The 17095-nt window shown below is 42.0% G+C and overlaps 1 long non-coding RNA gene across 1 annotated transcript; it reads left to right on the top strand.

The window, feature by feature from the left end:
* The first annotated feature begins 13632 nt into the window (after positions 1-13632).
* On the top strand, positions 13633-15777 carry LOC129408948 (uncharacterized). Its single transcript, XR_008632196.1, has 6 exons — positions 13633-13871; positions 14467-14532; positions 14895-14951; positions 15035-15082; positions 15179-15213; positions 15372-15777. It is a non-coding gene; the product is annotated as an uncharacterized LOC129408948 (long non-coding RNA).
* Positions 15778-17095: the final 1318 nt, after the last annotated feature.

Genomic DNA, 17095 nt, shown 5'->3' with positions numbered 1-17095 from the left:
CTTTAACAGATGTTTCTCTGAAGCAGTAGATGAGGTGAGTATAATGGCCGCCATTGACAGGTGAAAAGTCTGTGTTTGACCCAATTCCTGGTCTGTTTTAAGATGATTTGTCTCAGGACGCTGGATAGTCCAGAAATGAATAATTAGTATGATGCATTAAAACAAAGGTGTATTCTGAAAAGCACTTTGAATTGCTTAGTGTATGATCTGTGCTATACAAACACAATTGTCCTGCCTTGCCTATATTTTTAACACTTGTAGTTTTTTAAATTATATTTTAAAACTTAAAATAATTGTTCACATCATCACTTTGGGCATATTGCAGTAAAGTGTCTGATATATATTTGGAGTATTTGGAGAGAAACATAAACTGTACATTTATATGTGATATTAAATACATTTATTAAATTAATTCAACAATTAACTTTTTTTAAATTAATTGTTCATTTTGCTTTAAATAAAGCTGATAACCTTAAACCTAAAATATGTTTTTATTGTAAGATATAAAAAATAACCCTCACTATCATTACATGTCCAGTCACAGTGACACATACTAGGAGAGCGGTGCTTACATTTGTACCTGTAACAGAAAAGTAACTTTACAAGAAGATAAAACAAACATACAAACAAAACTAAATACAATTTAAAAAAAAAAAGTTTATTTGAAAAGCATACTAACCATAACAGCATTAGCTATTATTGTTATCATCATGTTATGATCTTCACCCCCATCTCAGTGTTGTTAGAATAGTGGGTATTTGAAAAAAACAAAAAAAAAAATCATCCACTGTTCATGTTTGTAAATTTCTAAGGTCCAATAGGGAATTAGGGGATACACCATTTAAGCAGGTGCATTTGCTTTTCCATAGATATTAAACAGGATAGTTCATTCAGCCAATTTTAAAGGTCAATGCAGATGTTGTTTTCTATTTCTTTGTGTCTTTGGCCACTATAGTTCTAGTAATAATAAAGCACTCCTGTTTTAGTAGATTCTGTGACTCAATCCAAACAGTGCCAGGTGAGTATCATATAGTCCAGAATAAACAACAACAACAATAATCCTTTGCCGATTTACACTTGTCACACATGGAGACACATCTGGATAGAATTTATGCAGTGAGATCTTACAAAAATAGAAACACTGAATCATGTTAAATTGCATGCTTACTGCTTATTGTTGTATTTTCATTATTTTTCCAGTATTGTAGTTTCCAGTTCCTTTTTTCAGGCAGATTTTAAATGATCTGTCATGATCATGTGGTTGGTAAAAGGAAATAAGCTTTGAAATTAGCTTTTCACTTGAGGTAAAACTGATAAACTTGACCAAACTAACAAAGTTATCATTAGCAGTGAGTTGGATTATAACATTTATAAATGTAGAAAATAAATTAACTTAAAGTTATACCATCATTATTAATCCTTAACTGTCTGTGTGTTCAGTGAATGTGGAAGTGAACTGTTTTTGAAATTCTATAAACATAACCTATCTGTGATCCCAGAAATGAGAAAGAGCCATGTTCAAATTAAATATAATGCTGATTTATTCTTAATGACAAAAACATTGGACATGATGTCCATGTTGTTTATGTTAGAATTTGGCTTTGATGATTATCCAATCAGAAAGTCCATGAGCCTAACATGAGTCTCTGCCAGTTCCAATGCTGAGTTGGTTTAAATCTAAAAAGACTGAATCCTCACTACCTAAACCCTGCACCTGCAGCCAGTCATTAATCGTGCTAGAGCAACCACTGCTGCTGCATTGTATCTGCATGTGTCAGTTGTGATAGTAGGCTAATACTCGTTTTAAAAATTATTATTTTTGGTTGATAAGAGTGCATGTTGTGTGTGTTGTGTGTATCACTATATGATAAGCTTGACTTGTTTTTTCAACTTTGTAGGCCTACATAAATAATATGTCATCCATCACTGTTCACCTCATGACCCACTCAGGCCTGGCAGCTCTGTTTTGATCATTAACATACCAGAAAGATAAAGAGGTATGCTGCATATGTTTGAGCATTAAAAAAACTTCATTTTAGTAGTATAATAATCATCTCCTGTCCAATGACCTCCAATAATTAAAACATACTTCCACAAACTTAAATTCCAATAAAACTGAAAATTGTTCAACCTTCACCAAATCATCTGTAGTTCAAATTGTTTGCATTTTCACAGGGTTTCACAGAAGCCAGGTCCATTGTGCGACAGTCAAAACAGTTTTTGTGGCCTTGATATTGGGATTTTTTGGACAAAATTAAACTCTCACAGTTTCCACTTGGTTCAAACTGATAACGTCTTGCTTGATTGCAAGAAAAATCTTTGTTGAAAAAACATCTTATTTTGTGAAAAGCATGCACATTCAAATCTACAGTACAGGATGTATCATGTTCATGACCTGAGACTTGTGTTAATCTCTCTTCCTAATGTTTTTGTTTCCACACAATTTGAGGATACAGGATACAAATCATTAAAGTAACACACCAACTCACTCAAGAGCAACACATCATATTACAGTGCTATAGATGCCAGATAAATATTGAATTAAAAAAATGCCAATTATTTTTTTCTAATACATTTATTTGAACATTCATTCATGGATAATTTAAAAACAATGCCCAATAGTAATTACATGCAATACCATTTCTTGTTTTCCTCTTTTCCATTAACCTGTTTGGGTCTTGCTACATTATCATATCAGGCACAATCAAGTTGCAGTTTTATTGTTTTTGAGACACACATACAAGAAAAAAAAAAAAAAAAACAGTTATTTTATAGATTTTTTAAAAATGATTTTACATATAAGATTGTTTATAAATGTATAAGAAGCATTCAAAACTTTTGTGTTTACAGTGATTGTGTAACAGCTGACAAGAGAAAGTTAAAGAGGAGCCTGTGCTAGTGTCCTTGGAATGTGCAACAGCAACTGTCTTTTCAGGACATAGTTATTTTGTATTTTGACCCTGTGACAGATGCAGGTTTATTAGAGTTACGTTTGTATTCTAGATTTTGATGAAGTCATCATTTCAGATGGGGGGCAAGGGCCTACGACAGATCATCAATTTGCACACAATCATGCATATCATGCTATTATGTACCTAATCCATATACATATAGGTGGCAGTAAACAGGCTTACAAAAGATGAGTGTAAATAATTAGAAGACAGCTATTTATATCAGTCGTTTAGGTCTAGGTCAAATTAATCTATTAATATTTTGAATAAGTGGGCTCTCCTGTTGACTATAGTGGACTGGAATGCATAATGTGAGTCTTTCTGCAGGTACATTTGAGCAGGTTTGAACGCCAGGCGGAGCTATAGAGTCACTTTAGGAGTACACTGGAGTCTATCTGGAACATAGACTGTACGTACAAACCATAGAGTCTGGTACAAACCAAGAGAGGCTTAAACTACAATAGTTTAGGGTGCTTTATTCAGTAGGATGACATTCAGACATGTAAAATTAGCAAGGCCATTTCAATATTAAGCCTTAAGGCTTTTTGCAACAATTGCTTATTTTTATTTTTACAATAAAAATTCACGTTTCAGTTTCAGTCTAAATGTCCCAATTGAGTCCATACTGGCATACTTATATAGGCTATAGGCCAAGCCAAATGGAAATGTTTCGGAACGGTGGTAGCCAAATTTTAACTAGTCCAAAACTATAATTAGCACTAGAAAGACAATAGTGTGGTTCAGTAGTGTCCTATTTGTTTACTTGGTGCTCACACCAAATGCGAATGGTGAGAACAATGCGAACGATTTACGTGTTAACCCTCGCGTTGACGTGCAAATAAAGTTCTGCGGCGCAAATGACCCGAATCGGGCGGCGCGATTCGCGAAATGAGCGGTGTGAGTTTGTGAAACTGGCGTTGACGCGCGAATTCCCAAAAGGGAGGGGCTCGCGAAATTCGCTGAAATTGAAATTTTCTAACTTTTTGCGAATATTCGCGTCCTAGTCTGCGACGCCAGACTTTTGCGCTACATATGATCTGAACCAGGACTAAACCAGGGCTGAACCAGGACTAAACCGGCCTGGTCCCAATCTCAGTCCTGGTCTGGTCCTGGTCTGGTCCGGTCTCATTCGAGCTCCGGCCGGGCCGTAGGCTCCGAGCCTCGGAGCGTCCGCGAGTTCCGCCCCTGCCGGATTTCTAGCCTCGGCTCTGGCTGTAGGCTCCGAGCTCACGGAGGCTCGAAGTCGAAGCTCGCTCTGGTCCCGGTGTAGCGTTTTCAAACTACCCCCTTCAAAAATTACCACCCGGTAATTTGAAACCAGGGTTAGGGTTAGGGTTAGGGATATAGTCCTGTTCCTTATTGTCATTTTTTGACCTTAGTGGGAAGTTTTGGGATTTGCTAACCTATATATTTTTGGAAAGGTTATAGTATATGGAGTCAGAAAATCAATGTTTGCATTTGCCCACATGTCTTTATGGTGGCCATATTGGATTTTTAAAAAATTGCCGCCAAAAAAACCCTTTTTGGAATATCTCAGCCTCTGAATAAGTTGAAATGTTGATTTTAACTGCTAAACCCACATTTTCAGGGTCAGGGAATCAAATGGTGCTAGTTACAAACCTGTAAGACCTACCCACATTAACCCTTAGATGAATAAGTGGGTCAAAAATGACCCGGTTTGGTTGTTTTCTTGCATTTTCACTGTAATATTCACATGTAATACTCCATGTTCCTCCAAAAACATGTTTTTCTTTTTTTTTTTATTATCCTGCTGAAATACATCAACAATATGGGTAAAACAAAATATAAACATCACATGCAGCTGGTCAGAAAACTCAAAGAGTTTAAAAGCAGCAACATAAAAATTGGATGTTGGATGTAAACACACACATTTAGACACAATATGATTATGCAACTTTTTTATGAGACATTTTCTATACATCATCATTATCATCATCACTTTCATACAACCATAGACTGTATATATGAGTGGACAGATCTAACGCTGGAGCTGCCGTGTGCCAAACAGGAAGTTCTCCAGGAGGCTCTTCTGGCTCCTTCTGACTCTGCCTCCAATGGACTTACATTAGGATCTTGTAGCTCCTCTCTCTGTACCTCAATCAATCAATCAACAACTTTATTAATCCCAAAGGGCAATTCATTTCGCACATCTCTGGTCATGCACAATATATAAATATAAATAATAAAGAGAAAGAAAGACAGACACTAGATGTTCGAACCACAGTGCATCAGGGACACAGCAACAAATTCACTTTCCGTTTAAAACCCTTATGGCAGAAGGAATAAAAGATTTGGCGTAGCGGTTAGTCCTTTACTGTGGGGTGACATAGCGCCTCCCAGAGGGCATCTTCACGAACTGTGAGCGCAGCACATGGCTAGGCTGGCTCAATATGGCCTTAGTCCTTTGTAACACCCGATGTCTCCACACAGAGGCCAAATCCTCCATCTGAACACCACTGATTTTGCTGCAAACTTTTACAATCTGGTTCAGACTGTTCTTGTCTTTCACAGATAATCCATAAAACCAACAGATAAAAGAAAAGGTCAGCAAACTTTCAATAAAGAATGATAAAAATTATTTAAAATATTAGACGATACATTAAAAGAGCTGAGCTTCCGCATCAAGTGAACCCGCTGCTGTCCTCGTATGACGATGTGCTCAGTGTTCTTATCGAACCTTAAAGAGGAATCAAACACAGTTCCCAAGTACTTATAAGAGTCTACCATTTCTATGGCTTCTCCATGGATGGAACTGGCTATTGGGCTGTGGACTTTTTTCCAGAAGTCTACAACCATTTCTTTGTTTTGGCTACATTTAGGTCCAGGTAGTTATTATCACACCATTCAATGAAAGCAGGTAAAGCTCGGCCATGGTCAGAGTTTGCTCCCTGCAGGAGAGAGAGGAGGACAGTATCATCTGAAAACTTGATCATGTAGCTGCCCTCATTTGCGGACCTACAACTGTCTGTATACAAAATATAGAGCAGCGGAGACAAAACACAACCCTGGGGGGCAACAATATTTGAAATGATGGAATTGGACATTTCCCCATTTACCAGGACTCTCTGTGTGCGGCAGGTTAAGAAGTTTAAAAGTAGCAATAAAAGCTGATCAGGTAGGCTAAAAAGAGAAGCTAATCTCTCAATTAAAATATCTGGCTGCATCTTGTTAAAAGCTGAAGAGAAGTCTGCAAAAAGTATCCGTGCATGTGAGTTGGGCTTTTCAAGGTGTTTATAAATAGTGTCCAAAAGAAATATTTTTGCATCCTCTACACCAGGGGTCTCAGACTCGCGGCCCGGGGGCCAACTGCGGCCCGCGGAAGGATTTTTTGCGGCCCTCCACTTGATTCCAAAGAATAATGTCAGTGCGGCCCGCGGTAGATGTACGCACAATCCCACCCCCGACCGCGGGCCGCACTGACAGATGAAGCTGCAATCGGTGCCCATGCAGATTCACAACAACAGATTATTAACGCAGTTTACATCCCAAAACTCAATTACAGCAGTTGTGAAGCAATGAGTCTAAGTGGATCTGTTAATACGAAGTACACGTGCACATACGGCGTCACCGAAGAACCAAAACAAACCACACATGGTGGTACACGTGTGCGCACTTCACTTTACGCTCCCACAACCACAGCATCAGAGCGCAGAGGAGGCGCTGACAGAATCCCCTGTTCATAAGTATGGGACCATTTATTGGAGGGGCTAATAAGAAATAAAAAAGACATTGACAGTCTGTCTACCTGCTCAACACTCGGTGCGTAACTTGCTGGCAACCCGATGACCAAGCTCCACCTGTGTGTCAGCCGAAATCCACGCGCACTCAGCGGCAAACACAGCTGTCCCATCAATATGCAAGCACCACAAAACTGCAGTGATCTATTCCAGAGGCTTGGCGACATGTTAGCAAAAAGTACGAGGCAAAAACAAGCGTCTTCCATCCGTGTTTGACATACGAGAAGCGGATACACTCCAGTGTGGTCGCTTTCACACCGGCAAACGAACCAAAAACTGGTCCAATTAACGAGCCTCTGTATCCCGGTAGAACAGTGATATCTCCAGTAACCAATACTGATGTTCCCTGTTAATACCGCGGTCGTCCTCATCTTATCACCATGAACTCATAAAACAGCAACGTAGAACTTTCTACAAACTCACCGCATCAGTTCTGAGTTCGGGTAACAGCAGCAGCCAACAGCGTTCACCGTAGCGCGCAGCTCCTCAGGACGGCGCTGGGGTCTGGTCCTTGGTCTTCTGTCGTCCTACAAGCGCGTTGGTCAGATGGTCCGGAGGCTCTCCTCCATGTGCTGGTTCCAGACGGTGGCGAGCAAGACCAGTGCGCAATGACTGGGTCTGAGCGGGTACGTTCCGCCGTCTGCGCGCTGGTTCCGTGTTCCATGCGGGGAAAGTGAGAATGTTCTGTGGACTATACCTACAGGTCTGTGCTGCTCCTGTCCTCCGCGCTCAAGAACCGCGGCTGGTTCCGAGGTGGTGCAAAGCATCCGGACAGAAGCGTGAATCCAGTTTAGTTGGTGTCCGCATTTGGTTCTTCCCGGGAAAAGCGCTTTTCACTCCCCGCTCCACGTCATCTGAGCCCGGACAGAACCGGAGCTGCTCCTGCTGGTTCGGGACTCCGGTTTGGATCTAGTCCGACTGTATTTCTCACACTAGGCTAAAAGCAGGACATTTTTTAAAGGTGAATCAATTGAATGGGCGATTGCCTATTGCCATAAATTATTTGGTTAATTAAAGCCTAAAATAACAAATGCATCATGATCACGGGGAACACCGGGACCTCTGTGCAGGTCTTGAACAGAAGTACACACCCCATTTTTTGACTCACTCTGGAGCCACACGTTCGCACGTTCTTGCTCTGATCTTCGTGTGTTACATTTCTTTATTGGCCATTGTTGGTAAAATAATTTCGAAAATGAATCGCGGCTGCGTCTGGACAACAATCTGTTACTGCGCTGGAGTCGTACAGCGCGTCATTACAGGCAAAGGAGACGCGTTTCTCCCATGATGCATCTAGAATAGTTCGTTTGGACCTGCTGTCTATGGTTTGGACCCGGGTTCACGTTCACACCAGAGGAACCGCACCAAAGTTGGTCATTTGGGTGCGGATTCAAGTGAACCGAGACCACCTCTTTTTTGAGGTTGGTTTGATTTGGTTCGGGTCCGAGTCCGATTGAAGCTTTCACACCAACGCAAACGAACCGAGCTAACCACTTCTGGTTCGAATGGACCGTTTGGTGCGCACCAAATACTGTCGGTGTGAAAGCACCTAATACAGGTCAAGGCTCACTGATGAGCATCTTCAATCTATCCTGAGGATCTCATATGCTTCCTCCTGCAAGCCAAATATCTCTCAGCTGTACAAGATGAAGCGTAGCCAGGTTTCAACCAGCAAGGAGTAGGCAAAAGAAGAAGAGTAGACGTATTAGTTTAAACTTACGTTCTGAATACATTTTCATGTTCTGAACTGTTATTAAAAGATTAAGAAAGTGTTTGCATGTTGTTCTTTCTCTCTCTTTTTTCCCCCGTGCAACCGCTATTTATCGAATACTCAATGCGGCCCAGCCTCACTCAGACTTTATCTAATGTGGCCCCCAGGTAATTTGAGTTTGAGACCCCTGCTCTACACCTTTCCCTGCTTGATACGCAAACTGCAATGGGTCTAGTTTACCATTGATTAGAGAGAGGATATTCTCTTTTAGTATCTTCTCAAAGATTTTCATAACTAATGAGGTCAGAGCAATTGGTCTGAATTCACTTAGTTCCTTTGAATTATTCGATTTAGGAACAGGTATAATAGTGGATGTTTTCCACATAGTAGGTATTTGGCCAGAATTTGCACACATCTGAAAAAGTGTAGTAAATACACCACTGAGCTGATGGGCACAGGACCTGAGTGTGTCCACAGATGCCATCCGGGCCTGCAGCTTTACTTATGTTTACCTTTTTAAGTAATTTGGTAACGCTTTCTTGGGAGATCAACAGATTGTTATTGGGAACAAGGGACATTCGGGTTTTATCAATCACATCTCCAAAAAGTGGCCTCTCAAAAACCATCATTTTCTTACATTGGTTCACTGATGCTTTTCTCCATGCTGCTCTGAGATCTCCTACTGAATAGAGATTTTCTATTTTATCCTTATAGATCCTTCTAGTATGTCTTATTTCATTTTTAACTTCTCTGTGGACTTCTTTCTTTTCCTGTTCATCTCCTAAATAATGAATTCTTTTCTTTTTGTTTATAACAGACTTAAGCTCCTTTGTTACCCATGGCTTGTTGTTAGGGTATATAACCACTTCTTTAGTAGAAATTGTACAGTCGACACAGAAAGTTATATAAGATGAGACAACATCAACAAGTTCACTTATATTCTCACATGCATCTGTAAAACAATCCCAGTCAGTACATTCTAAAGATGCTTGGAGAGAACTTATGCTCATTTCATTCCACACTTTAACAGTTTTCCGTGTCGGTGACAAGCGTCTAAAAACAGGTCTATATACGGGCAGCAAGAACACGCTGTTGTGGTAAGAAGCCCCGAAAGGGGGGAGCGACACAGATTTGTAAGCGCCATTCAATGAGCCATAGCAAAGATCCAATCGCGTATTCCTCTGTGTTGTCGGGCACGTCACATATTGCTCATAAGTTTTAAGTGTTTTCTCCAGTTTACAGTGGTTAAAATCTCCCAGAATGAATTTAGGAGCATCCGGACAAATAGAGTCGATCTTAAAGGTTACATCAGCAATCAGCTGAGCAGCAGTTGTAGCGTTAGCTTTCGGATGGATGTACACTAACGTAAAAAACAGCTGCTGAACTCACGGGGGAGATAGAACGGTCTGAGTGATACTGTCAGTAGCTCCAAGTCTGGGGTACATATTTTCTCCCTGTCAATGACAGTATTGCAGTAACTTTGATTCACGTAGAAACAGAGTCCTCCGCCGCGATTCTTCCCTGTAATTTCTGCGGATCTATCCATGCGCAGCGGGCCTCCGAAACCCGTCAAATTCAGATCAGTGTCTATGTCTGATTCTCCAAGCCAAGTCTCCGTAAAAGCGAGCAGGCAAGCGTTTTTCACCTCGTGTTTCAGTTTAACGCACGCCTCCAGCTCATCAATCTTGTTTCTGATAGACTGCACGTTAGAAAGAAGGATAGATGGGAGAGGTGGAAGTTTGCGGCGGCTGTTTACCTGGAGATTCTTGAGTCTCCTGCGCACGCCTCCCCGTCTTCCTCTTTTGCGGTGTTTGGTGTTCCCGAGTCCCGACTTCCAGAGCTCAGCAGGGATACTCTGTATTGGTCGTGAAATCATAGTCGAGGCGCGCATGGACAGAAGAAATTCTCGGCTGTAGATTAGCCTACCATTGACGCCGTGTCCCTCCACGCCAAAACCGGTGGAGACGCCCATCAGCAACACGAATATGCACAATAGTGCAAAAGTCTTTAAACGTAGGTCCATGATCGTTCCCTGGTGCACTCACGGTTCAATTCCACACTTGTTAGTTAACATGGACGAGTGTTTGTTAACAAAGACGGGTTAAAAAAAACATTAAAACGAGTTAAAAACGGTAAAACACGAGACCAGAGACTGCCGGGTCGCACGCTGTGGAGCGCCCCCAGTAGTTAGTACATGCTGCAGTGAGCCTCAAACATTTTGGTCTTAAAATGTTTGTATGAACCTGCTCTACATGATCCTGATTTTTTTTTTTTTTTTGCTATTTTGTCCATAAAAAAAAATCCTATTCATAATATAAAGCCCATGGCTGGATGAGATCCATCCTGAGTATCTTAAGTCTCTGGATGTTGTGGGTCTTGGCTGACACGCCTCTTCAACATCGCGTGGGGGTCGGGGACAGTACCTCTGGACTGGCAGACCGGGGTGGTGGTCCCTCTGTATAAGAAGGGGACCGGAGGGTGTGCTCCAACTACAGGGGAATCACACTCCTCAGCCTTCCGGTCTGTGCCAGGGACTGGAGAGGAGAATCCGACCAAGATTTTCATCCCGGTCATGGAACACTGGACCAGCTCTACACTCTCCATCGGGTGCTCGAGGGTTCATGGGAGTTTGCCCAACCAGTCCACATGTGCTTTGTGGATCTGGAGAAGGGATTCAACTGTGTCCCTCATGGTGTCCTGTGGGGGGTGCTCTGGGAGTATGGGGTCCGGGGCCCTTTACTAAGGGCTGTCTGGTCCCTGTATGACCGGAGCAGGAGCTGTGTTCATTGCCGGCAGTAAGTCAGACCTGTTCCCGGTGCATGTTGGACTCCGCCAGGGCCGCAACTGTCACCGGTTCTGTTCATTGTATTTATGGACAGAATTTCTCGGTGCAGTCAGGGGCCGAACAGTCTGGTTTGGGGACCACAGGATCATCTCTGCTGTTCACAGATGATGTTGTCCTGTTGTCTTCATCAAACCAGGACCTCCAGCACTGGGGCAGTTTGACCCGTGTGTGAAGCGGCTGGTATGAAGATCATCTCCTCCAAATCCGAGGCCATGGTTCTCCACCGGAAAAAGGCGTCTTGCCCTCTCCGAGTGGGTGGAGAGTCCCTGCCTCAAGTGGAGGAGTTCAAGTATCTCGGGGTCTTGTTCATGAGTGAGGGGAGGACAGAACGTGAGATTGACAGGCGGTTCCTTTTTCCTGATATTACCATCGCTTGGTATTGTGATGTCCACCACCACAGCTCTGCCCTGTTTCTTATCCACCACCACTATGTCTGGTTGGTCCATCTCCATCCTGTCAGTCTGTATCTGGAAGTCCCACAGGATCTTGGCTCGGTCGTTCTCCACAACCTTTGGAGGTGTTTCCCACCTTGATCCTGGGGTCTCCAGCTCGTACTCTGCACAGATGTTTCTGTACACTATGCCCGCCACTTGGTTATGTCGCTCCATGTTTGTTTCCCTGCAGCATCTTACACCTGCAGTTCTGTGCTGGACTGTCTCAGGAGCCTCTTTGCACAGTCTACACCGTGGCTCTTGTTTAGTGTGGTAGATCTGGGCCTCTATTACTCGAGTGCCCAGGGCCTGCTCCTGACCTCCAGAATGAGCCTCTGTGTGTCCTTCAGACCCTCTCAAGCCACTGGGATGGAACCCTCCATGCATGGTCAGGAGCTTTCGTGTCGAACATCTGTGGTCTGTATCTCCTCCTTTGGCCAGCTTTGATTCCTGCAGGGTATTTGATCACTGGCACGGCAGAGCTGTTGATTGCCTGCGCCTTGTTCTTGCCATTGAGCTGGCTTCTTAGGACTTGCCTCACTTTTTGCAGGTATTTGGCCGTAGCCGCATTCCCTAATATATATATATATATATATATATATATATATATATATATATATATATATATATATATATATATATATAACACACACACACACACACACACATACCACAACATCTTGTGAATACCCTGTGATAGCAAATATAAACGAGACCGCAGTGTCAAAAAACAAGCAGGACACCCCTATTTGGACGACTGAAGAACTGGAGCTCAGAGCCCGCGGCCAGACCAGAGCTCGGAGCCCGGACAGCCGTGGATCTATCCATCTTGTTGAACAGTAGCTAATGTTTATTAAGCAAATATATGCAATAAGTGCATGCGCAATTTGTTTCATTTAGTTTTCTTTAAATAAATGATGTCATGATAGCAGCAGTTGATCCTAATGAAGGCTCAGGGTCCAGGTCCACGGTTCACCACTGCCAAGTACAAAGGCGACTGCAGAACTGCACACCAGAAACTAAAGGTTTATCCTGTACTGACATGTGTCAGTGCAGCAGCCAGTGCCAGAATGATGATGATTCCGAAGCCATGTTGTTGCATAGACTGTATAAAAGAAGTGGACTAAGTGAGTGTGACCCACAGAGTTCAGTGCCACTCAAATGAGGCTTGTGATGTTCACAGTTACAGGAGCCAATCTGGAGCCAGACTCTATATTATGAATAGGATCATGTGTCGTGGGTTAACACAAACATTTTAAGACCAAAATGTTTGAGGCTCACTGCAGCAGGTACAGAGAGAGGAGCCACAAGATCCTAATGTAAGTCCATTGGAGCCAGAGTCAGAAGGAGCCGGAAGAGCCTCCTGGAGAACTTCCTGTTTGGCACATGGCGGCTACAGCGTTAGATCTGTCCACTCATATATACAGTCTATGGTTGTATGAAAGTGATGATGATAATGATGATGTATAGAAAATGTCTCATAAAAAAAGTTGTGTAATCATATTGTGTCTAAATGTGTGTTTACATCCAACATCCAAATTTTATGTTAGCTACTTTTAAACTCTGAGTTTTCTGACCAGCTGCATGTGATGTTTATATTTTGTTGATGTATTTCAGCAGGATCATTAAAAAAAACACACAAAAAAACATGTTTTTGGAGGAACATGGAGTATTACATGTGAATATTACAGTGAAATTGCAAGAAAACAACCAAACCGGGTCATTTTTGACCCACTTATTCATCTAAGGGTTAATTTGGGTAGGTCTTACAGGTTTGTAACTAGCACCATTTGATTCCCTGACCCTGAAAATGTGGGTTTAGCAGTTAAAATCTTGTAATTACGAGTTTATTTTCCCTACTAGCATCAGGATCCGCAGCGGATCCGCTGTCGGTCCGCCAAATCCGCCCCACAGTCCGTCCGCTTTGCGGATCCGCTCCGTATTTGTTCCGTATTCGCTTTCTGACTGTTGCTAACCCTAACCCTTGGATGGCCTGCTGTTTCAGAGAGAATCTGCGGTTAAATCATCTTAGATCCGCACTGTGAACGTACTTTTAACACAACACTTTGTTTTTGACACAATGATTTGTACTATCAATGCGCGGATCCGCGGCTAAACCGGCTTTCCACCTGAGTGGAAAAAAGCTGCATCCACCTGTTGTCCGCGGATTTAACTGTAAGTAATAGTTTAAAAGTTAATTGTATTAGTCATCATTAATGTACATAACGTTAACGTTATATTGTGGTGTGTGTACATCTGTGACTGTGTGTGTTTTATCAGTTTTGACGAGTGCAGTAGGAAAGTTAGCGACAGTAGCAGCTAACGTGATGAAGACGATGTGAGGTCAGGAGTCAGGATAACTCCATCTCTTGAGTTAGATCCCAGTCTAAATACTATTTTTATATAACGCTACTTATATTCTTGTATATTTTTACGATCACAGAATTGTAATTCTGCTCCGTGATCATTGGTCGTGTCTAACGGGCTCGGTTCTGGCTGGATGCCGCTCTCGGCGCTCTCCCTTCGGCTGTGGAGCGACGGTGACACCGGTGTCTGATCTGATTGTGTTTTTAACCAGAGATAATTATTATTTGTGTAGACTAGAGTGTTGACTGTTGAGTTGAGACTAAAGTGCAGTCATGTCAGTGCCTTAATACAATAATTTAAGGCAACGTGCCATAATACAATAACGTAACGTAATAAAAAAGCACAACTTTTAACAACAGCTAACGTTAGCTAACCAACCAAAACTTATGTTGTTTTTCCCCAGATGACATCAGGAGCCCCTGTCCTTCTGCTGAGTGTCCCCATCAGGAGCCCGGCACGCTGATCAGAAGTAAGTACTTTTAATGATTTCTGTGACAGTGAAGATTTAGTTTAGAGCCAGATCTGACATTTGTCTCTAACTTTCTGTTATGGGACTTGAGACGGTGCTTCAGACTTTCAGTGAGAGATGTTGACATGAACACTAATGTGTCACATCTATATTACACCGATATTGACTATGAACACCATCATAAATTGATTATTATATTTTAAATGTTGTGGTAAAAGTAAATGTAGTAGAATATTGTGTATTAACAGCAGTGAAACACGTCTCATGTTCATACTCAGGCTTATACTAAAACAAAAGAGTTCAGTTTTACTGCGCTAAAGTATTTCCTATGAGTTAAATAATGTTTTTCATCTCTGTTTCAGAATATACTATGGTTAATAAGAAGATGGACATAACAGCATGATAAAGACCCTCTGGAGGTAAATACTGCACTTGTATTAAACACTGTGGCCTGAAATGATCCAAACTGGTATTTGTGTTTCTCTTATTTGATGTATTACAGGATTCCCTCTGCTGGGCCAAGTTCCAAAAATGTAGAGACAGACCCTCTGTAAGTTTACTGTATTATCCTACTTTTATTAACTTTCATAACTAAACATATGCACATTATAATCACACCTGTTGTTGTGCATATTTTTTCTTTCAGAACATGCTGTGGTTGAGTTTAAAGACTGACCCTCTGTAAGTGCACAGATCTCTCCAATCAGGTATTCACCTTTCATGTTCAAATCACACAGCCACTGTCATGACTTACAATGTTCTTCACAAACCTGAACTCTAACTCCTTACAAGAATAAGAGGTGTAATGGGGTGTTTAATACACACTGGTGTCATTTCAGATGCTGTGAGAAAGGGGAAGTCCAGAGCTGGACACTGACAGACTGGATCTTCACCAGTAGGACTGAAGAGGAGCCAGCCTCACTACACCTCTGCCTCAAAACCTCTGCCTCAGACTGAAGCTAAAGACAGAGGCTCTGAAGCTCCCACACTGCACACTCTATAATAACAACCATCCGTCTAATTGTACTGTGGTGGTAAACACAAGTTAAGTTTTAGTTTTAACAGTATGGTATGGCTACACTCATCTGTCCAGGCTTTTACTCATATAGCTTATATTTGTTTTTTGCCATTTAAAAAAAACAAAAACAACTTTGCTTAACTTGAACTATTTTTAGTAAAAACTGTAAATTGTCATTTTCATATTAAGAATGAAGCATTGGTTAACTCAAAGGGTATATAAGTCCTATAACATTAATAATAATTATTCATGTCCTAAGATTTCTAATTAATGATTTAAATAAATATTGTTTACAATGTAAAAAAAAAAGTTTCTTTTTTTCTTAACTGAGATTTAGTGATAGGATATCACTGATCCAACTTTGAAATTGTTTAAGTTTATGTTTTTAAATTTAAGCCTTTATATCTTAGTTTTAATACTTGCTGTAAAAGGTTAATGTACAATTACAATGCAAATGCTGCTGATGTGTATTTAGGTCAGTAGGAAGTGGATCAGTATTAAATCTGAAGCATATTTAGGCTCCTCACGACACAATAAACAGATCCGCGGCCGATCCGGGGCAGATAACCCGGTTCTGAAAGCGGATCCAAAACGGGTCCCGGGCGGATCGGAGAGATACGCAGCGGATCAGCCGCGCCTCCGCCGCGGATCCGGGCTTATTTTGACGGATCCGCGTCAATTACGTCGTAATTACGAGATTATTTAAAACAATTACATCATAAATCATCCTATTTTTTTGACACTCTACGCGAGCGTAGGCACGTATCCCCATCAAAATACATAGAGAACATGAATCCATTGTTGTAGGCTATTTGTGCGTTTACCGTCAGTATTGCGGTATGTAGCCCAAAGCTTATATATACACGGTACTTATTTGTTATAGTAGGCGTACGCGTTAGAGCACTTACTTTAACGCTGCTGCAGTCCGTAGCCATGCACCGATTCCTTTTATGCGCAAATCTTTCCTGTTAAAATACAGTCAACAGAAAGTTGCTCCCCATGCTCACTACGCCGCCATGATCCAAGGCCTTACACTCAGCAGGTGAGCGCGCTCATATATAGGCCACACCACACCCACCGTGCCACCCCCAGACACCGCAGTGTAGTGCACAGAGTTAAAGCGCGTGCACATTAGTCACGTGAGGAAACCAATAAAAAAAACACGAATGGCTCCTACAATCGGCATAACGTGCTCCCGGGGTAGTTCTGTGTCGTATGAAACAACCCAGGCCCAGAAAGACTGTTAATAAGCGCTTTAAAATTTACTTTTGAAATCCTGGCGTTTGCCGTGGGCAGCCTGTACAGAAGGTAAATACAAGTCTGTTCAGCTGGTTAGTTTCACTGTGGGCCTAAAGCGGCTAAACGCGCCCAGTCAAGTTTGATCGCCTTTCCAAAACCACAACCGCGCGTCAACGCAAAGGCAGCTCCACCGGCAGCTGCAACAGGACGTACGCGCGCGACACTGGCTCTGTGTTTGTCAATGGGAAAGGCGATCAAACTTGACTGGGCGCGTTTAGCCGCTTGTATCAGGTCCACATTGAAACT

The sequence above is a fragment of the Boleophthalmus pectinirostris genome, unplaced genomic scaffold (assembly GCF_026225935.1).
Source record: "Boleophthalmus pectinirostris isolate CB_2022bp ecotype Guang Dong unplaced genomic scaffold, ASM2622593v1 HiC_scaffold_18, whole genome shotgun sequence".
NCBI lineage: Eukaryota > Metazoa > Chordata > Actinopteri > Gobiiformes > Gobiidae > Boleophthalmus > Boleophthalmus pectinirostris.
Note: the sequence above shows the minus strand (reverse complement) of the source record. Positions and strands in the feature narration are given on the sequence as shown.